Source organism: Molothrus aeneus, chromosome 1 (assembly GCF_037042795.1).
Source record: "Molothrus aeneus isolate 106 chromosome 1, BPBGC_Maene_1.0, whole genome shotgun sequence".
Taxonomy (NCBI): domain Eukaryota; kingdom Metazoa; phylum Chordata; class Aves; order Passeriformes; family Icteridae; genus Molothrus; species Molothrus aeneus.
In genome coordinates, this window is record NC_089646.1 from 150,069,698 (window position 1) to 150,092,351 (window position 22,654).

Genomic DNA, 22,654 nt, shown 5'->3' on the forward strand with positions numbered 1-22,654 from the left:
TGTAGGGGTTTCTGCTGCCAAGAATTCACCAGTGATATCAGTAGTTGTCTATGGCTTGGCTAGGTTTAGTGCCATGGCATGGGATTGGAATTGGGTGACCTTTAATGTCCCTTCCAACCCAGAACATTCTATGATGATTCTATGATTCTATGACTTTGACTTTTTTTTGGACACCATATCTATGCTGATGATTCTGCCACCAGAATGAAACAGAATTCTTCCAATACCTTAGGGGAGGCAGGAGCCACTCCAGACATGATCTTCCACCCTTGGATGGCAGTGACTCAGGTCTTTCTGAGCTTATAGGGTAATTGTCATCCTAAAGGATTTGATGACTAAAAATTAACTTTTCCCAGGCTGACTCTCAGTGAATCTAAGGGACTGAGCATCATCAGGAAGTATTTCCTATAAATAACAGGACCATGGAATGGTTTGGGTTGGATGGGACTTTAAAGCTCATCCAATTCCAACCCAATGTCATGGTTCCACCTTCCACTATCCCAGGTTGCTCCAAGCCCTGTCCAACATGGCCTTTAACACTTCCAGAGATGGGGCATCCACAACTTCTCTGGGCAGCCTGTGCCAGGGTCTCAGTACACTCACAGTAAAGAATTTCTTCCTAATATGTGATCTAAATCTGTCCTACTTCAGCTTAAGGCCATTCCTTCCTTGCAATCCTATGCTTGGAATCACAGAATTTCACCCAGCAAGAGGGAGATATTGAAACCCAAACCCAAACCCTTGCAGGTGTCTCTTTCTCCCCCTTTTTTTTTCCTTTTCTTTTTTTTTTTATAGCACTGTTTTCTATATGGGAATTTAAATCTTTATTTTCTTCTAGAAGTTGCCATATTCTGTAAACAGCTACTGACACAGGGGCAGATTCTGGGAGATTTTAATTTTGCTTGAATGAAAAGTGTACCTTGGCTGGCAGTGGTAGCTTTAAGGGCAGGAAAGTGATTGTATCACAACTGTAGGGGAAAAAAACACAGCACAATTTGCATGGGCCTACATCTGGCACCTTCCAAAGCAAAAATACAACAGAATCATGATCAATAATTGCCAATTTCATGAGAGTCCTGGCTAGAAGTGCTTTTGTGAAGCACTTCACCAGAATCACAGGATATTAATGGCATTTTTTGTTCTGTGGCTCTTTTGAAAATAAACCATTTGATAAAAGAGAAACTCATTTGCATTGGAGGACTCTCCTTTTTTCCTCTTTTCTGCTTTGGTTCTTTGCCACTGGCTGCCAGACGTTTGAATACATTAATGACCTTGAATGGACACATTGCTCTGTGTGACTTTGATGCTACCCAAAACCTGAGCTCGTTGTCCATGTTTGACACAGATTTTGGGTGGTGTTTATCTCCTCCTGAGCATCCACTGGCCTTTTATCCCTTCTGAATAAATCCAAGTCTTGGGCACAGGGGCCTTTCCCTCAGTACACGTGCTTGTGCATAGAAAATTGCAAACACTGAGCATCCAGGATAATCCATTACTAACCCTGGCTGGGTCTTCAAGCTCTTATTATAGCACAGAAAAAAAGGGAAAACCACAAATGTTTGGCCAAATGAAAATTGGTAAAGAAAACCATGTCTGAGGAGGATGGATTGGAATAAAGGGATTAGCTCAATTATAGAAGAGAATACAGGTCTCTACACTCTGACTAGGACAGAAAGATTTCATTTACTCCTCAGGAAAAAAAAATTGAGGAGAATAGCAAAGAAAATGACCACCTGTGGAAGCAATACTTGTTCTATCCATCACTGCCCATTTTTAGCCACAGGTTATCAAAAAACTGGAGAAATGGTTCAGGTGTCAGCAGTGCCTTGAGAGAGGACTGGGGCTGTGCACCAGCTACCAAGAGTTAACTGCTTATATTTTAATTCCTTCTGGCTGGTCAGTGAAATATTGGTCTCTCAGATGAACTGGAGTGCAGGAGGATGGCCAGTGCTCCTTCAATTAGCAGAGAAGGGTCTAGGAGGGATCACAAGGATTCAGAGGGGTTTGTGAATTATTGAGAAAGGTAATACTGGATGAAACCTGCTCCATCCTTCATGGCAAGGCAGTGAGCCAGCTGGCTATGTAATTGCTGGCAAAACCTCACTTTTTCAAAGGAGGGATGTTTCCAGCTACAGCTCTTCCAGGCACTTCTCAGAGCCCACTCCAAGGAGGAAAGATTCTGTTTATGTAGGAAAAGAAATATTGGCAGAGGGGAAGGTGTCAGCAGCTGTGGAGTAGAAGATCTCTGGAGGTGTCCCCTGTCCCTCATTTCTCTAAGCTGCATCAGTGAGCTTTGCACACACAATTAGTGCAGCCTGCTTTGTGTGGCACAGCTGGGCTGAGCAAATGAGCACAACTGAGGATGGGGAAACAATTTACACCCAGAATTGTAACCGATGGCAGGGGATGGCCTCCCACCCATGGGTGCTTCTGGTCATAGTTCTTATGCCTCAGGGAAGTCCTGTAGGGAATTCAAAACTCTATTTTTGAAATAATTCTACTTCAGTAACCTTAATAAGAATTCAGTTTTATTAAGCATTTAGAGAAGATGAATCAAAGAGAGTTTCAAGGCTCATCTTGCTGTGGATAATACAAGATCCTGAATGGACTGGGGTGAAGATTATGCCCTTGTACCTGTGCAGGAGCTGGTGAGACTGAGTCACTGTCCCTGATCCTGGCATGTGATTTTTCCCATGGCTGCATTCTGAGAGAGGAGGACAAAGAAATGACCATGTCTTGATGGAAATTTTGCCTTGATTAAAAACAACTTCATCAGAAACATTGGTCCTAGCCAAACTAGCCCAGTTATCATAGGATATCATACAGCATCCTGCTTCTCCTGAATCTGCTCTTCAGGCTGGTTTTCTAAGGGAAAATATGAATTTTTGGTCCATTGTGTATGTAATATTACCATACAACATATAGTATGCAATAAATTGCCAACAGCAGTCGCAAAAGAAAGGGAAGACAAATGTTATTTATGGACGGGATGCAACAATTTCAATTGAAATTCAAAAAGAGATGCTGTTCAGGAAGAAATTCCCTGCCATGAAATATTATTTGGGCAGCTCCATCAGTCAGATTCCTCCTCCTTTATCTTGCCTGCAATGTTATTTGTGTGATGGTAACCAAAGGCTGCAAATAGGGGCTGCATTTCCTCACCCCATGATCTCTGAGTGAGATTTCAGGTGCTGGTACTCTGCTCTGTGTGAGATTTCAGGTACTGGTGCTCTGGGTGAGATTTCAGGTGCCGGTGTTCTGCTCTGGCTGATATTTCAGGTGCTGGTGCTCTGTTCTGGGTGAGATTTCAGGTACTGGTTCTCTGCTCTGGGTTTCCCAGGGATTGTCCTCCAGCCCAAGATTCTTTTGCAGGATGAGGATTGAGCCCAGGTCAGTTGGGAATATACCTGTTCTGAACTGAATTTACCCTGGTTCCTCAGAAATGAAAAATTATTCCACTTCTTGCTAGGAAACAAGTCTGAATTGAGCGTTTTGGGCCATGCTCTGATGGATGTGAACTGTGGAAACTTGTGGTGTGTTAAGAGGGACCTCATGCTGTGTCTGTGGTGGAGTTCCCCTGCCTTCATTTTGATGGTAGGGAGAGCAGAGCCCAAATCTTTCCATCTGTTTATCAGGGATGAATCATGCAAGGCTCCCAACCCAGATTTTTCTTCTGTTTGTATATAGATCAAGCCTCATGCTGCATATACTGCCAGCACATTATGGAATTATTTGAAATTTATTTAACCTTTGACTCACTAATCTTACCTAAAACTTAATTATGCATGGAGCCAACCACTCCTGTCCCTTCCCCACTCACCCAGCACCCATAAGGCTGATTTATTGTCGCTCCAAACTTGTTAATCACAAATAATTTTATCTTCCTTGGCCTCCACAGAGACCTTCTCTAGTAATTAGTATTTACCATAAATGTTTCATGAGAAGTAAATTAGAACAGACCAAATCATGTTTCAGGTATTACAAACTACTTCTTAGGAGTTTTTATCTGAAGGTAATGTGTGGATATGAAGGGAATGTGTGGCTCCTCATTGCCGTGAAACAAAACAAATTGCTCCAAAATGACCCTTTGAAATTCACTATGTTTAGTTTAAATTGAAAATCCTTAAATGCACTGGAGTTGCTAATTGTTGATGGCAAGGCTGCTAAATATGTAAATTTCTAATTAAAATATAAATTAATCCTCACAAATGAATACCTGCTATCTGCAGAGTGATGAGCAGAAGTTTTCTGCCATTAATTAATGCTATCGCCTATTAGCTTTATTTACATAAGTACATAATTCATGCTGCTTTGCTTTTTCTGATATGCAGCAGTAGATTTTTTTTTTGGTGGTATCACTCTAAAATAATTACTGTTCTTTTGAACTTTCCCAGTGTATTTTAGGTTTTCTCTGTTGCCTTTTAACATGTAAGTTAATTGGAGGTATTTTTCCTTTATTAACTCTATCCTTGATGTCATGGGGTAGTAGGAGGAAGAGTTGGGAATTGCTTTGAGACATCCCCAAATAAAACAACAGTCACTGCTCATTATACTCTGAGTCTTAATGGGCTAGATAATTATTTACCATTCCCAGCTTTGATATATTTTTATAGGACAGTTGAATAGAATATAACTGTTACATTAAGAGATTGTGAAGTTCTTTCTGGATTAATAAAGCATAATAAAAGCACTGGCATTCAGCTTGTAGGTGTAAATATGTATAATGACATTATCTGTACTTCAGGCTGCTTTTCTAAGGGAAAATATGACCTTTTGTCCCATTGTGTGTGTAATGTTAGCATATAATAAATAGCATGCAACGAATTATCATCAGCAATGGCAACAGAAAGGAAAGAAAAATGTTATTTATGAGTGGGGCTGCAACAATATCAACTGAAATTCAACAAGGGATTCTGTTCAGTAAGAAATTTCCTGCCATCAAACACCATTATTTGGGCAGTTTCCCAGTTTATGTTTGTTAAGTGCCCTTCCCAAATTGCCCTTTGAATGCAGCTGATGAATTAATTTTCCCTCCTCAGGTACAGCTGCCTGGAGAAAGGCATCAACCACCACAAATTCATAGCAAAGCTGTTCTGCTGACTCCCCTGTGTCTGGAATTCCTCCCCAGGGCCAGCTCCACGCCTGCACTGGATCCTCTCTCTGTGGGGAACCATTCCATAACAACAGATGGGATAAACAATCATTTTCCTAAGCAAATCAAGAGACAGAATCCACTTCAGCCTTTCCCACTGGGAGCAATTCCCACTTTCCAAATGCCACATGCAAAGGGAGTCCTGCCAAGTGTTTTTGGAAGCTGCTGCTCCAGCCTGGGATTTGTTCCCTCCCCACCATGACTTGTGGAGCCTGGCTTGTTCCAGCCTCCTGTTTACTGACACCATTAACTTTTATGGAATTACAGTGGTAAATGTTTATGGCCAGTCTTTGCTGGATTAATCTTTAATGAGGTTTTCACTAAACACAACTGCATGCTCTCTGACCAGAACCTTGCAGGAACCCAGGAGGCATTAAAATGAAAATTTACCCAACTCCTGGCTGGAATTATCTTTCTGAGAACCACAACCACTGGTCAGAATGGAAATCACCCAATCTGATAGCAACTTAACCCCCACCCCAGAGGGAATCTGCCCAGGATGGGACAAATCTTTAATGAACTATTCTGTGCTGAGAATTGTTCTCCTTCTTTCCAATTGTGATCATCAATTTAATGGGTAAAGAAATGAAAATGGGACTGTTTGAGTTTATTATCAAGTATTTCACAGGGTTTTATATCACAGTGCCTGCTGAGATCTGCAATTAAAGTAAAAAAAGAAGAGTTCATTTCACAACAGGAGTTCAGGGTTTCTTGATACAGTTTGGTTTGGTGTTTAAAATTGTTTATTGTTTTCACTGTGCATGAGCTTCATCTGAGAGTTGCCATTATTTTGAAGTCTGCTCTGTTATTTAAACCAATATTTGTGATGTGGAGGGTGCACCTAGAAGAGCTCGTGAGGAACTGGCAGGGCCAGGGTCACTCTTCAGGGAAGGGTTTTGATCAGATTTTAAGAAGCAATGCTGGTCAAAGAGCAAACTCATTGTATCTTCCTCCAGCCTTGTTGCACCACTCAGACTGCTTGGGGGGGTTCCAAACCACTGGAATTTTATCACAGTGGTTCCAGTTAACTTTCCTGTCAGGTCCTGTGCTCTGGAATCCCATCCTATGGAATCACATCCATATTGGCTGGAAATGAAATTGCTTCGAGAGTTAGACTGAATTGTACACTCACAGCTGAATCCAACTCACATTCCAGCCTCCCTTGCTCTAGGGATCACACCCTGCTGTAGCCCTCCTCACCCAACCTAAATAGTCCCTCTAGTTCCAGTGTTTCTGTAGGATTTGCACACAGGTAGCCTCTCATGGCCTTCCTTTTCTCTTTCAGACATTTCTTAGACACTCAGCTGCTAAAAATCACCATCTTTCAGTGGACTGTAGTGGAACCATGACAATTTAAAAAGTTTGAAAATTAAACTCCTTTAAATCTATTTTAATGTGCTGTTCCATTCTTATTTTAAATTTTAACTTTATGATTACTTTCTTATAAAAAAGACCAACAATCTTTTAGACAAAGAATGTAGTGAATACAGATCTGTGGATTTTTAAATGCAATCAAAAATGCTGGTAGGCACCCTTTTATAATAAACACCCTAATTAATGACAAGAAATTCCTTTCTCTGCTGTGTGTGATTTGTGAGACAAATGCCAGACCTCATGGGCCATTGATCTGCTGAGAATGGCAGGTTTAGGTTTGATATTGGAACAAAAATCTTTGCTGTGGGATTGTTGAGACATTGGAAGAGGCGGCTCAGAGAGGATCTGGATGTCCCAAGTGTCCAAGGCCGGGTTGGATGGGGCTTGGAGCAGCCTGGTCGTGTGGAAGGTGTCCCTGCCCATGGCAGAGGCTGGAGCTGGATGATCTTTAAGGTCCTTTCCAACCCAAACCATTCCATGATCCTTTGTTTTTGCTTACATGGGGAAGTTCCCCTAACAATTTCTAAATTTGTAAGTCTCATCCTTTACTAATGTTCAGAAATCTCTTGAGTTGAAGGAAGCAACTGTTTGAAAGTGCTCAGATACAGTATACAGGTAATAAAACCCCAAAATATCATTTACTACAAAATTCTTAAGTCTCAAGTTATCCAGAAGTTATCCATACTTGATCAGAATCTTCCCTTTTGTTTTTTAAAAAGCCACAATGAAATTTTTTTGTATAATATTTTACAATAGCTTTACTGCTTATATAGAGTCTTTCATCTGGACTTCTCAGGAAAAACAAATATTCTACCACATTTATTAAGGATGCACTTTTATTACTTGGAAAATACTGAAGAAACTGAGCTGGACTATGCTACATTTACATAAAATCAACCTTTCTAACAGTGCTCAGGGCACTGGGCTGTGTGTGCAGGCAAAGGGTTCCTGCTGAAGCCCAAGCAGGGCTATGTCCCTCCTGGGGTGTGGTATTTTCAGGGTCCCCAGGACGAGGGAGGAATTGATGAATCTGACTCCATGTTCTTAGAAGGCTAATTTATTATTTTATTATATTATATTAAAGAATGCTATACTAAAACTATACTAAAGAATAGGGAGAGGATCGAGACAGAAGGCTTAACAAGACACTAATGAAAAACTGGTGACTGCTTCCAGAGTCCCACCACAGCCAGACAGTGATTGGTCATTAAGTCAAAACAATTCACATGAAACCAATCAAACAACCACCTGTTGGATAAACAATCTCTAACCACATTCCAAAGCAGCAAAACCCAGGAAAACCAATCAGATAATTATTATTTTCATTTTTCTCTGAGTCTTCTCAGCTTTCCAGAAGAAGCAATCCTGGCAAAAGAATTTTTCCAGAAAATATGACAGTGACTCTGGTGTTGGATGATTTGATGATCCTGAGCTGTTCCATGCTTTGTTAGGAAGATCAACCTCCTGATTGTTGCCTTTATATTGCATTATTCAAAATGTCTGCCTACAGCAGAGATGTTTTTAGTACAATCTTCTTCTATTAAAAGGCAGCATTGTCAATATGTTATTAATGATATACATGAAGAAAATAAAGATTTAAACTTTTAAATACAGCATTGCTTTTTAAAGGCAGGTTTTATGTTTTTACTGTGCACGTGTCTAACCTTGAGCTACTAGCTTACACTGCCTGCACACACAGTGGGGGGAAGTGGGCTTCTAGTTCATCTAATGTGTTTTAGTAAATAACCTCAGGGAGTCTGACTGCTACAGAGCAAAATCAAGTGAAATTGCCCTGCATTTTTCCAGGCATGTGGACTCTCTCCTCTCCCTGCTGCATTAATGGGGTCCACTCAGCCCCCTCACACACCTGTCAGAAATGCAGCACGTTTCCACAGGGACAGAATTCAGGGAGATGTGTCGGGATCTAGGAGAGCTGGAGGGGAAAGGATGCAGCAGGACTTGCTCGTTCAATCACAACTGTTGGAAATGACATTTCCAAGGCAGCAACAGGCAGCACTTAACATTTACAAGGAATTGCCTCCTTGCACTCCTGGGGCATTAAGTGTTCATTGCTGTCTGTGTGGGAGGGGTGGTGTGTGCAAAGTGCAATTTGCAGCACACAGTAACTGTTTCTAAAGGTTTTTTGAATGCCAGCAGATTCTTTCTGCTTTGTTTCTGGAGAGGGTTTTTTCACTTGCAGAGAGAAAAATTAGCAAAATATATGTAGAGTGAAATGTGGAGCTGGAGAATCCTTTATCCAGAATTATGACGCTGTTTTAATGTAGTTTACCAGGCTGGATTCCAAAGTGTTTTTGTTGACACACTTTGCACTGAAAACTGCCCTGTTTGGCAGTTGTCTACATATAAGATATAATTTCTTTACCTTCTGTCTGCCACCAAGACTGAAGTCCTGTAGAGAACTTTGCTGTTCCATGTGAATAAAGACAGCAGAATATCATCTTGTAGATTCAGTTTCTGATAGACATTCTGGAGGTGCTCTCTTTGTGTTCTAAACCTGATCTTGGGAAGAAATGGAGGAGAGAAGATTAAACCCTTGGACTCTTAGTGTTTCATGGTGAGACAGACCTGTGACCCAGATTAACTGAGCAGGGGTGCAGCCTGTTGAGCATGAAACTGCCTCACAATACGAATGTTGTGCCACTGCTATAAATTTCTACATCCCAGAATTCTGTGTCCCCTCCAATTACAACCTCTGCATTTCCCTTGCTTTTTGCAAAAGCTGGAATGATCATAAACCCTGAGGAGCATTGCAAGAACATGTGGGAGAGGCTGGAAATTCACCTCACTGTCTCCTGTCTATCATCTGCTCCTGGACAAATTCCCTGAGGAATCAGACACAGAAAGTTGTCCTTCTGGTGTTCTGTGAATCAGCAAACAAACAAGATGTAGACTTTTAAAGCTGCAGAGGCTGCAGATAAGCACCAAGAAATGCTCTGTGACTGTCTTTATTTACAATTCATCAGCCCAGCCCAGGGTGAGCAATTATGAGTAAATGTCAGGGAGAGTAGAAGTTTCAGAGCAAAGTTCACTAAAGAAGCCCTGCCACAGACTCAGGAAGAATTCATTTTTGTATTGAAAGGAAGGTCAGGAAGAATTCATTTTTGTATTGAAACTCTTTCACTGGAAAGGGGTTTAAATAAAGCTAAATCCTTTCTTGCCTCAGATTTTTGGGAACAGCTTGAATTTAGGAAATCACTTTGGCTCACAAGTGCTAAGGACAGCAAATCAGGTCTATTCATAAAAATGAATTATTTATTGAATGGATAGGAGGTAACAGATGAAAGACCTTAATCAGAGTTACTTAGTGCACAGTCTAAAACTAGAAGAATTACTAAGAGATTACAGCATAACATAAAACTGTGCTCTGTATCAAGGTATCTATAGTAAATCTAGCAAAAGAAATGGTATTGATTAGGAGTTGAATGTAACTTACAACAAAATGATGATAATCTACAGATTCCTTAACCCAACCCCTGAGAGGAACCACAAAGCAGCGTCCTCACTCATGGGAAAAACTCCAAATTTTTCCAGGGAAATTTGCAGAAGATTTCCACTTTGTGAAAGTTTGGTGTGACTTCTATAGCAGTAAATCAAGAGTCTGTCAGTCAGAAATCCAGCTTATTTTCTCAAATCTCACTTCAACACTAAGATGTTTATTTTCAGCTGGGAGAAGCCAGACCAGTGTTAGCCCCATGGAACCAAAATAACTCCCTACGAGACACCTTGTCCTGCTTGAGTTATCTGACTGGATAACAATCAACAGATAAACTCTTTTGGAGGGTTAGATGCCCTGCTACAAATGCCAAAGGTGTTCTGAAAGATTAAAGTCAAGGGATGTTTTTTAAGCTCTTTCTCCAAAGGGACAGCACAGTCTGGCCCATTAAACAAGCCACAAAAATCATAATTATGTGACGAGTCACAGAACCATGGAATGGTTTGGGTTGGAACGGACCCCAAAAATCATCTTTTTCTACCCATCTTCCATGGGCAGGTGAGGCCCTGGCACAGGTTGCCCAGAGAAGTTGTGGATGTGCCATCCCTGGAAGCATTCAAGACCAGGTTGGATGGGGCTTGGAACAACCTGGGATAGGTGGGAAGGGACCATGGAAAGGTGTCCCTGCCCATGGCAGGGGGCTTGGAACTGGGTGGTCTTTAGCATTCCTTCCAACCCAAATCATTCTGTTATTCTGTGAGTATAGGGTCAATAGAGAGAAAATGTGTTTGGCAGTCCCCTGTGGCCTCCCTGCCTGTCATGTGAGAGCACAAACCCTCTGTCCAAAGCCAGAGCAGATGTTCCTCATGTTTAAGCCCCTCATCCTACCACAGCTGGCTTAAAGGTGTTCATGTGTGTGTCTGAAAGTTGAAGTCTTCCATGGACTTCTTCCACCCTCTTTCATGATTTTCTTGGTAACTTGCGTGCCAGAACATAATTGTTGTTTTCATTCCCCATCTCCTTCCATTATGACACCCAAGGCCTTTCAGTGCAGAAAAATGATGACATTTTGCTTCTATCTGAATGAATATTTCCATTGTAAGCCAGGAAATAATCAGCTGTGTGAGCTGTGCTTCAAACTTATGTCCTTATGCTACACAAGAGCACATTTATTTCTTTCTCACTCTGTTTGGTTTATCTGTGGAGAGGTTTAACATTTTTTACTCTACCAAAACAAATCTCTTTCTGTGATGGGATTTTTTCTTTTTTCCTTTTACAGCCTGGGCATGTTGAAAAAAAAATAAAAATGGAAGGGCAATCAATGCCAGCTGAAAGATGGATACATCCTCTATTGAGTAAACAAAGTTACTGTGTATTGGCAAAAAGTTCCCTGCATTGGATTCTTCATTGGACTTGAGTTGCCAGCTCCAATAAATCAGTATGCTGGACTTCTACTTAGTCAATGTTTCTAGACAGCAGTGAGAGAGCATTGTATGTTAGAGTGTAATGAATTGTATCAGTGAGTAAGTCTACTCCCAGCCCCTGCTAAAATCTATCAATATAACAAAGTGGCTGTCACCCTGATGTAGGGACAGACACCTCCTCTGACTGATGGGTGCATCCCTCCCTCCCTGAAAATACCCTGAGCTGGCTGAAAAGGAAAGTATCTCTCATTTTTTTTGCCACATGGGCCTGTGTTTGAGGAGTATATGTCCAGAGGAGAAAGTTTTGTGAGGGAGAAAATGGAGCTTGGATCATGAAACAGTTTAAACCACTAAAACAAGAGGTTTTAACAATGTAAATCTCTGGGGCTTGGAAATTCTCATCCCACACTGATAGACCAGGGTCTCGTCTTAGCAATTACTATTCCTTATTTTAATTTGGATCAGAGGGATGCCTGATTAGTCCAGCTGGAGATGACATTTAGCCCACTGTGGGGGATTTTTGTGGAATTCATACCTTAATACATCCATAATAAAAGAAGTGAATTACATGTGGTGAGGCCAAATGAATGGAGAGGCATAAATTTGTAAAGTAGTCATGTTTCTTGTAGACTGCTGTACTAAGCAGGGTGCACATGAAGAGCCCTCCAAGTCCTGAAGACTTTGTAGAAAGAAGACAAAGATTTGGAGTGGGAAGAGCAGCAAAGAGGACATTTCACCATAAGCCAGAGTCAAATGAAGGACTGCTCATTGATGGATGGGGCCTTTGCCTGGCCATGCTGCCTTTCCATCAGCATTGGAGAACTGAGTGGAGAATATCCATCAGATCTGTGTTTCCTCCCCAAAAATGTTTAGAACAATTAGTGTTTTCAACCATCTAGGTGAAGATGGTGAACATAAATTCCTAGAATCTAATAAATTCCTAGAATCTAACAAATTCCTAGAATCTAATAAGATTATAGGAATTTATTAGATAATTTTTGGTACTTGTGTCTTAGAAGCTGGGCATTGGATGGGGTTGAATACTTATTTTTGGTTTCACAGTCAAATTTGATGACTTCTTAGTATAAATGGCAAAACCACCCAGTTTGTTCAAGTGCATATTCTCTTGAAACTTACCACAGTAAAAGTCTGCAGTTGTTTTCCTGTAGGATCAGTTTATCTCATACTTAAGCAAATTGGGCTGTTTTGTCCTTGGGCTCTTTGCAGGGAGCAGATGGAGATTTTTTGTGCTTAGCCACAAAAAATATTTGGCCTTATCATAAGGAGGCACTTGGCAACAGACATGGTAAAGGTTGGATTCGACATTCTTGGAGTTCCTTTCCAACCTTGGTGATTCTATGATTCTAGAAAGTGCTGCTGCAGATGTCCCAGTTACCACAGGAGATGCTCAAAAACCACTTGTGATGGGCATTTTCTCAAGACTTTGTTGGCATAACCAGCAGGTGCCATGCTGGCTGTAGGCTGAGAATTTTTTGAGAGTAACTTCTTCCTCATGACTAAAATTATCTCCTTTCTCAAGACACCCACTGCAATCTTCTTTAACAGAAAACGATGGCCATGTGAGGAAGAACATGATGGAGAGGACAACTCAGAGACTGAGCAGTGCTTCTGTACAGGAAGCAGAACAGGCTGAGGTGCTGATTTTCCTTTTTCTTGAGGATTCTGTGGTACAAAATTGTCTGGGGGACTCCCTTCATAACTTCTATGCTCAAAACTCTTTTTGGCAAAGGTCATGTTTGCATTTGGTTAGGAAATATTAGGAAAGAACATGCAACTCTCAAAACCTGCACAGTGTTTTGGAAGCGAAGTAATTTTTGAAGACAAAATGTTAAGGGTGTTTATTAGAGAGTGCCAAATGCACTCTCAAGGAGTGCCCAATTGCCTTATCTCCTCTAAAATATTGCCCCAAAGCTGATTCTGTTAACTAAGGATGCTTTATGCTCAGCCCTATGCTCAGTGATTCATTTTGCCCCAGAGGGTCACAGCTGCTGCTTGAATTCTGTGCAGAATCTGATTTCTGATACGTCTCCAGGATATGCATAATCAAATCATTTGAAAATCAGAATGCAGACCTTGCACTGGCACCAGGAGTCAGCAAAAAGCTAACTGTAAAATACAATCACAGGCTGAGCCATGGAACAGTGCAGTCACGTTTCAACAGGTACCAGATGGGGAGTTTGCATCAAATTCGCATTGAGCTTCAGGCAATGTAAACCTGGATGTTCCAGCCTGAGATCCACTGTGGCCACCATGGTTGGATGGGAAACCATACATTTGAATGCTAAAGACAAAAGGGATTTGGAAATCTGGTATTGAGGAACTGTTCTTGCTGTTTCTGGTTGAAAAAGACCTTTCAGCTTTTCTATAGCCTGATGAGGGAGGGCTGAATTCCTCAGAAGAAGGCAAAGATGTCATTTTGCCAATTCTTAAAAGCTTTTGTATTTTCTGTCAAGTGTCACCTTCATTCTGCCTGAAAACACAAGAGAACCCAGTCCATGGGCACAATTCCTCACTGACATTTAGATCAGAATATTCTGGGCTGGAAGTGATCACTGAAGTCCAGCTCCTGATATCTCATTGCAGTGGGCATCAGTAACTGCATCAGCTGATGTCTGAGTGAGCTGAGTTTCCCCAGCTGATGTTGATAAACCAATCCCAGTCCCTTGCTCCCAATTCACAGATTTTTCCCAGCTGGTCTCAGTGGAAACTTCCTGACACCCACCCTGTTAAGTTTGGTGGTTATGCTGCCAAGCTGGTGTTGTGAAAGGCTTTGTTCTGCAGGAGAAATGAGATTTGACATGTGCAGCTCTGACTCTCAGGGGAAATGCCCTTTCCACAAGATTTCAGTGGGCTGGTTGTTCTACTCTGCTGTGCAGAAAGGTGGTTCTGTCAACTTCAAAAGCTGTTCCTTGTATCTGCCATTTGACACAGAATAAACAGTTTGTTTTGTTCCATGTGTTTAGTTAATCTTGCCTTTTATTTCTGCTTAAAAAGACACTTTAATTTTTTTTTAAAGTCTGTATCCAGAAAAATTCTGTGAATATTTCATGCCAACAGATTTCATATGCATCTGCTCCTGGACATTCACCATCTCTGCATGACAGAACAACAGGGCCAAATGGAGTTTTTTAAATTTTCCAACTGGACATATAAAATTGGATTAAAGAGTTTTGGAGGTTGATATGAAGCATTTGAATACTTTATTTTTAATTAGGCTGATAGCATTAGGAAACATGCATTTTTGAGTCCTCCTCACAAAATCATGAATAAATTTTGCAAAAGGTGGAGTAAAGGAAGACCAAGTGCACTCAGGAGATCCCCTCCTGAGGCTGAGCAGAATAAAGCAGCAGGAAGAGAGAACATAGAATTATAAAATCATAGACTGGCTCAGGTTGAGAGGGACCTTAAAGATCATCTAATTCCAAACCCCTGCTGTGGGCAGGGACATCTTTCACTAGGCCAGGTTGTTCCAAGTCTTATTTAGCCTGGCCTTGAACACTTCCAGGGATGGGGGATTCACAACCTGGGCCAGGGTCTCACTGCCAGATTTTGGGGTGAGCTGGCAAGTATTAGGGAAGAAAGAGAATCTAAATGGCAGAGGAAAGCATGGGAAGGCATAAAGTCATGAGTGATTTCCTTCTGCTCTTCACAGAGTCATTTGTCTAAACATGAGACTTTGATATGTTCTAATATTTTCTAGGATTTCCTCCCACTGCTGTTTGAACAAGACTTAGTTTGTTGCATCTTTATCATATCAGACTGGCACAACAGTCATTATATTAGCTGGAGGTATCTCAGATACCTTAGGATGTCTGAACTATCACAAAAAAGCCTCTTTTTAGGCAGCTGGCTGGTGTCTCAGGGCCATGATTCAGTCTCAGATAAACATGGCTATCAGCTCCCACTACAATTGATGAAGATGCAGTCAATGCAGACAGTGCATTTTTGGGATGATTTGGCTCACCATGAAGTTCCAGTGGCTTCTGGAACAGGAAACATCAAAGTCTAACAGGCCAGTGAGTAGAGGAGAAAACCAGGTATAAGCCTTATGAAATTCAGGTTTCCTATGCTACCTTTTCCTTTTGGATTTTATCCTGGAAAGAACTCAAAGGGTAGGATTCAGCTACTTATCTTTAGTTATCTTCTGTGAAGATTTTTTAGGTGCGATCTAATGGACCAGACTCATTTTATACCAGCTGGCAAGAAATAAGTGCTCTAGGGCCAGACGTATCTGATGGATTTTAAATATCTGAATAGACCAGATGAATCAGGTCCCAAAAGTGAGTGTGCTACTAATTAACACATCCTTTTGGCCAGCTGTAAAATTCCACAAAATTGTAACTCTGAAACATTTACATCTCTGTTAAACATGGCTTAAAGCTGCCTTGGGCTTTGCTTCTGCAGGACTGATGGGGCAAAACGAGAGAGGAGGACAGCACAGGCTGAAAGATGGAAGGCCCACTAAACATAATTACCTACAAAACTCTATGAAAAATGCTGCAAGTGAAGCAGCCATAAATACATTAGGGAGACAAAGCCAATACACATTAAAGATTCATTTGTGCTCTCTCTTTTGGCTCTGGATAGGCAGACATATGCATTTAAGACCAGGTAAAGTCCTTTTAATGACAGACAGTCTCATAAATCCCAGGAACACATCCATAGCTCACAAGGACAGTGTCTTTTGCCCCACCATTTGTTTTCCCACAAAGTTAGAAGAGCAGATGTATTGTACTCTAAACCTACTTTCTGAGTTATGTTTAATTTAATGTGACATTTAAAGGGGCAAACACTATTTATTTTAAAATGAATGCCATTTCCATGTGAGCTGTTTTGGCAAGTGACCTCTCCCCTCCTGTGCCCCTCCTTCCCCCAAATATCACAGGTTCACAGACAAAAACTCGCAACTGAAAAAATAACGAGGTCACTTGGTCTGTTCTCTGGCATCTGGGAATTAGATGCAAAAGAGGGCATGAGGACATAAAATGGGCAGGTAAAAAGTGAAAGCCTCCACCCTACATATTGCAAAAATGAAACAAAACACACATTAAAAAAATGATTTAAGAAACTGAGAACTTCAAAGTGACTATATCAGTTTGCTGAGGACTGTTGGGGTGGTTGTCTTGAAAGAAGGGCAGCAAGAAGGAAAGAAAACCCCAAATCACCATCTGAGCTACCTAAGGTTATGAATAAATAACAGAATATTACAATTTCTTCACCACACTGAAATTATATGAAGCAGAAGAGATTTTTGAGCACTAAATTGCCTTGTGAAATCCACATAAAACAAGGATAAGAAGGAACATTCTACTCTAAAGCCCAAAGAAGAGATGGCCTAGTAAACTAAAAATGACTTTTTCCATGCTTTAGGAAGGAGCTCACCTGCTATGAGAACCCTTTCTTCTATATCCTTCTTTGTCCAGTGCTTTCAAATACTGAATCTTTTTTTTACTATCAAGATGTTCCCTTTCTATGGTATTTAGTTATTAGAGTGCATTGATAGAAATTATTTAATTAGCTAATGGTATGAAGAACCTGAAGATGCATTTCTTATTGTAAATATGACAAAATTATAGGTGTTTCCCTGGTAACCAAAGCTTCATGTTCAAGGAGAAATTTTCTTCTAGACATGTGGAGAAGGAGAAATCAATCACTTAATTGAGACATCTGCAGGGGATGTGTATTTGCCCTATGCTCCTTGGAAAATCAGTAGAGACAAGGAGGCTCCTGCAGAAGGTGATTTGGATGTTTAGCTGTTTTCCATGGTAACAGATTCTGAGCACAGACAAGCACTTTCAGATGGACAGGGGTGTTCTCTCAGACCTTCTCTTCTGGAAGAAGTAGGTCTGTCCAGCCATAAATGGCAGAATGAAGATGCTGATTAAATGTAATGCAAGTCTGTGCATGTTTTCTGCTTCAAAGTGAACAGGCCTCTATAAATTATTATGTACTTTCCAACACTGAATAGCAGATGATATAATAAAGGAGTTCTCAAACCAGCAATTAAGCACTGTGATCCCTTTGATGAGTGTTAGATAACAACAGAACTATCTCATTTTGCTGCAGCTTTCTCTTAGTATCTAAATGATATTTCATTTTTGTCTCTCTTAAGGGAACGTGCTGCTTCTGGCAACCAGCTCTGTGCTCTGTATTCAAACAATTCCTCTGGTTATGCAAACTGGTTGGCATGAAAATACAGCAGTGCATGGGATACAATGCCATGACCTCAAAAACTGACAGCCTAGGGACAGAAAAAGAGAGAAGATGCTGAACCTTAGAACCCTGCACTCATTGCCCATATCTATTGAATCAGAAAGGGATTATTGGGTCAAACCTAAAAGTCTAGAGCATGTGGTTTCTCCAGAAGCAAAGAATCAGAGTAGTGTGGATTATAGAGGGAAAACATGCCAGGTGCTTGCAACCTAAGAGACCTTTGAGAATTTCAGGAATTCAGATGTTTGAAGTTTGGGAAATAGCATTGCTTGGTGCTGGTGAGATGACTTTGAATATTCCAGCACTGTGGTAGTTATGTAATTTTTATGCTTTCTCATTTTTGGCTGCTCCTAGAATACTTGGAGAAAAGCTCAGCAGAGCAAGGACAATCTCAGAGTATTTAAACCTTGAACCTAAAAGCTGCTGGTACAGCTAATTTCTTTCCAGTTTTTTTTTTTTTTTGTCTTTGGCCTCTGCAGAAACAAATGAGCTGTGATTAATGCTGATGAAAGCATCAAGGAGATGATTTCCTCTCCTCCCACCAAAATTATTGACTGGAACGCAGTCGGAGGAAATCCAATTAAAACTATATAATATGTCTGTATTTCCTTCACCATCTATTTAAAGGATGGATGGGGGGCATCAGCTATTCCCTTTCTCTCCATTATTTAGGTTGTAAAGTAGGTAGTCAAAGCTGTTCTTGAGTATCAGTTCTGTTACACTTCACATATTTATCTCATTTTTAACAGGTGTGGGCAAAGAACTTTTTCTGTTTAGCAACAAATAACAAGACTCAGTTGTACTGTGTCTGCTCTGGGTGACTTCACCAATGCTGTTACACCTATTAAATTAGGACATGAGGACTGAGATTGAAAAGAAGTGGGTAGAACATGTAAATTAAAATATTTTCCCTCAGTCATCTGGTCATGACCCTTTCTTTTCTGAAAATTTAACATCCTGCCCTGTTCTGTGGGTGGGATATATTTTAACATGTCCATAAATAAAAATAATTTCTTCTGGAGTTTAGATAGTAATTTCTAATTGTCCACAGCAATAATAATTTAATCTGTAAGGGGCTGCAAATGTGCAACTTCCTTACAATAGGATATCTCTTTAATAATATGAATATTTTTTCATTTGTTTCTCCACTGAGAAGAAAAATTTTATGCATATAAAGACATATCTGTAATTGATGTTGACAGGGCAATCTCAGAATAGCTCAGTATTAAGGAAATGTTCATTCCTGTGTCTTTCTTGCCACAGGAATTTTTCTTTAGACTTCTGAGGAGTAAGACCAGGTCCATGGACACTTTACATGCTCTGCCTACACACAGCAAGTAATTTTTTTTTCTGACCAGATTTATCCTTATCAAAATAAATTCTTTAAAATGTACTGGATCAACTCCATTTGCTATTTCAACTCGCTACAACAGGTTCTTTGTAAGAACAAAAAAGCAGTAATTCCACAGGCCTGGCACTGTCTCAGGCCAAAGTTACTTGGTTTAGCTAAAACCTCTTGGGTTCTGATTTTAACTGTCCAATCTCCTACTTGAGTCATTCAAGTCTCCAATTTAGAAGTCACTCCATCATCAGAAATTTTGAAAATTTCCAAGAATCCATCCTACAGGAGCTGTTACCCTATAGGAAGGGGTGTCCCATTTTTCACCTGACTTTTTCATAGTAAGTGAAGGGTGACAAAGTCTTTAACCCCTTGGTAAGTGTCAAAGTGCATTCTCCTGTTGCCTAAAATCAACAATCCAAAACTTGCAACAGTGTCTTTAATGCAAGCTTTCAGGTTTCCCCGTGGTTATGGGCAGAGCCAACATTGGGTTTCTGCAATTTTCATAAGTTTAATTAATTGGCATATCTAACAAATATTTTCCAATTAGAAGAGCAGTTGGTTAGGTAGTTTCCCTCCAGGTTCTGCTCCACCAGAGTTGTTTCAGGAGCTTTTTTCTATCTTCTAAGTTCTAGTGGAAAACAAAATGTCCTTGACAGGCTTTTTAAGAATAAGACTAAACAGAGTTCCAAGTATGTATTAGAATGGTTAGCTTATTATTCTAATATCTAAAAGAAAGTGTAGGAAAAATACCCAGAGCTATATAACCATATATTAACAGTCTACAAAGCTACAAACATCTGAAAAATGTATAAAAAGCTAAAGTCTTTAGCATGACTATCACTGTATAGGTATTTATCAGGAGCACATTGGCAACTGTTTATTTCTTTTTATCTTGTTCTGAAGTTCTGATGGAGGAGTTTGGGTGCATTTCACTCAGTTTCTTTAAAAACTTGCCATCCACAGATGTCTTGCTCACTTTGGGATCTTTCTATCCCAAACTTGTCCCATCAGAGGTGGCAGAACAAAGTGCACATCCATGCTTTGACAGCCCCACTACTACTTCCAACTGCTGGCAGTGGTAAGACTGCACTGAGAACTGGACACCATTTAACAAAATCTGCATTTTGACTTAAATTAGGCATGTTGGGTAGATGGACTGAGTGATCCAAAAAAATGTCTATACAATTATACTCATTTGATGTCAGGACTAAGCAGAGTAGTCTCATTCACAGTCCTTCCCACTCAGATAATCTTACCCTAATCAAGAATACCGTTCCTTGTTCTGCTTTACTTTGTTTTCTAAATGGTCTAAATGAAACTGAAAAAAAAGCCAATATTCCAGTTACACCAGAAAACTGGTATCAGTGGAATAAGAAATATTGTCCTGTGCAGGCAGGTTTTCAGCCTTTGAATCTACACTGTGGCTGTGACAGAGATACCTGAGTGCCAAGAACATAAAAATAATGACAGTGTACATGGTGCTCCATTTGGGACACATTTTTTATTCATTTCATCCCTCACAGCCTGTATCACCTTGTCTCCTAAGGGATCATCCACAATGCCTTTTCCAATGAATATTAATCACCTGGGAATGCAGAAGAAACCACCTCTGCTGTGACAATGGCTTGACTTGTCTCGGGGGAAAGGGGTTGAATCTCAGTGCTTCTCTAATGACATTATTTGTTATTTTTGGGACAGGCAGTTGCATCCGAATGGAATTCAAACATAATACAAAATAAAAAGGAAAAATTGTCACCAATGTGCTCCTTACAATTACCTATGCAATGACATAATACCCTCATTACTCAAGGGTATCAGAGCTCTGCAGTGAACAAGGGTCTGGGACAAGTCTTCCTCTTGGATTTTGGGGAGCGTTTAAGCTGTTTTGTGGAATTCCAGTGTTTATACTACAATTTTCTTCCTGCTTGTTATAGAAAAAGTGGACACTAATTATGTGCAAATCCTCTGAAATCCAAGTATATATCTTGGAAAAGTACACACAGGTCTTGCCAGGAAAGTGGGTGAATTTTGTGCCTTTGAGGATCTTTTGAATATTCAGGGCATAGAACTGAAAGGAATTCCAAAATCTCCAACATTGGTCCTTGCTTCAAGGTTTCCCAACAGACTCTAAATGGTCACTTGCTGAGCTCAGAAGATGGTTGTGAGATCAGGATAGCACAGGCCCTGTGCTTAGTGGAAAAAATTGAGATTTTTGTGCATGGAGAAAAATAATAAGTGTAAAAAGCAGTTCCTACCAGTAATGAACAGATTGTAAGCCAAGTCTTTCAGTAGCAATAAAAGGGATCTTCTGCCTTAATTACCCATCTGGAAAGATTTACTGAGCATGAATTATATAAAGGTTTGCACTTCTAGGGGATGAAAATCAGTAAGGCTTTGTTGGTGGCACCAACACACCTATATTCCACCTAGGGAGAACGCGGCCCCTTCAGCTCTTGAGGATAGCTTATAAACTGATTTGTCCTTTTGGAAGTTTTCTTTCAATGATTTTTAAGTTCCAAATTCTTGCACAACTGTTTTCAACAAAGTGATAAATGTTGGAGTGATCAATAATTGTGAAGATAAAGGAGGGGATAAAGGAGATGGGACCTAAAGAAGAAGAGAGGGAGATGAAGTTGAAAGATTTCCATGTGAAGTGCAGCTGTTAGGCTGCACTGGGATCTCAAGTTCTTATTCTGCTTTGTGGGCAAACATCCTGCCAGATTACATTTCCCACCACACTTCCAAAGCAGAGCTGATCTCCCACCATCTGTTTAACAGCACAGGCTTCTGTTCCCAACTGGCAAGTGTTAAAGAGGAAAGAGTGCTGTGGTGTTTTTATATCCATTCATCACTTCCAAACTCATCTCTGGACTTGTTTATTCTGCAATTATCTCTCAGTGACATGAGTGATGAAGTGAAAATGCTCTAAGACTTCCTGATATTGGATTCTGTTGGCTCAGGTCATCCCCCAAAAAAATCATTGTTTGGAAAGGGGTGGGGATAGAATTCATTCTGTCAGGCACTTTTGGATTCCTCAAGATTAACCAACAACAACAAAAACCAAAACTCAGTATAAAGATGATAACCCTAAAGGTAAAATGGAAATATCATTGAAGACCAGAGAGTGAGCTGAAACTTCAGTTTCATGGTTTTAAGGGCTTCTCAGTGTCTTTCAAGTTAATAAAATAAATAACACAAATGTTTCAATGTGCAAAGAAGAGCAAAATCTAACATTTTGCTTTTCATGCCCATTTTTTTGGTTAGTTATTGCAGTTTTTAAAATTTAGAATACTGTTCTCTGCTTCAGCCAGGATCTTCTGAGACTCTAAGGTTCAAGGGAATAACATTAGAAAGACTCAAGGCTTTTTAACAGTGAATATTTTTCTTCTTTTTAATATTTTTAATTGGACGTGATTCAACAAAATGTGGAGGTTTGGGGTGGTGGTGTCCCTGCCCATGGTGGGGGTTGGAATGAGATGATCCTGGAGGTCTTTTCCAACCCAAACCATTTTATGATCGATCCTATGATAAAGCCTCTGTTCAAGGTCAAGTTCTTAATGCAGCCAATCTGATTATTTCACAGTGGACTTATGTCCTGAGGACAAAAACACCCCAAACATACCTGCACATTTTATGGACAGTGAGATTGCTCCAGCCAAGAGTGGATACCTTTC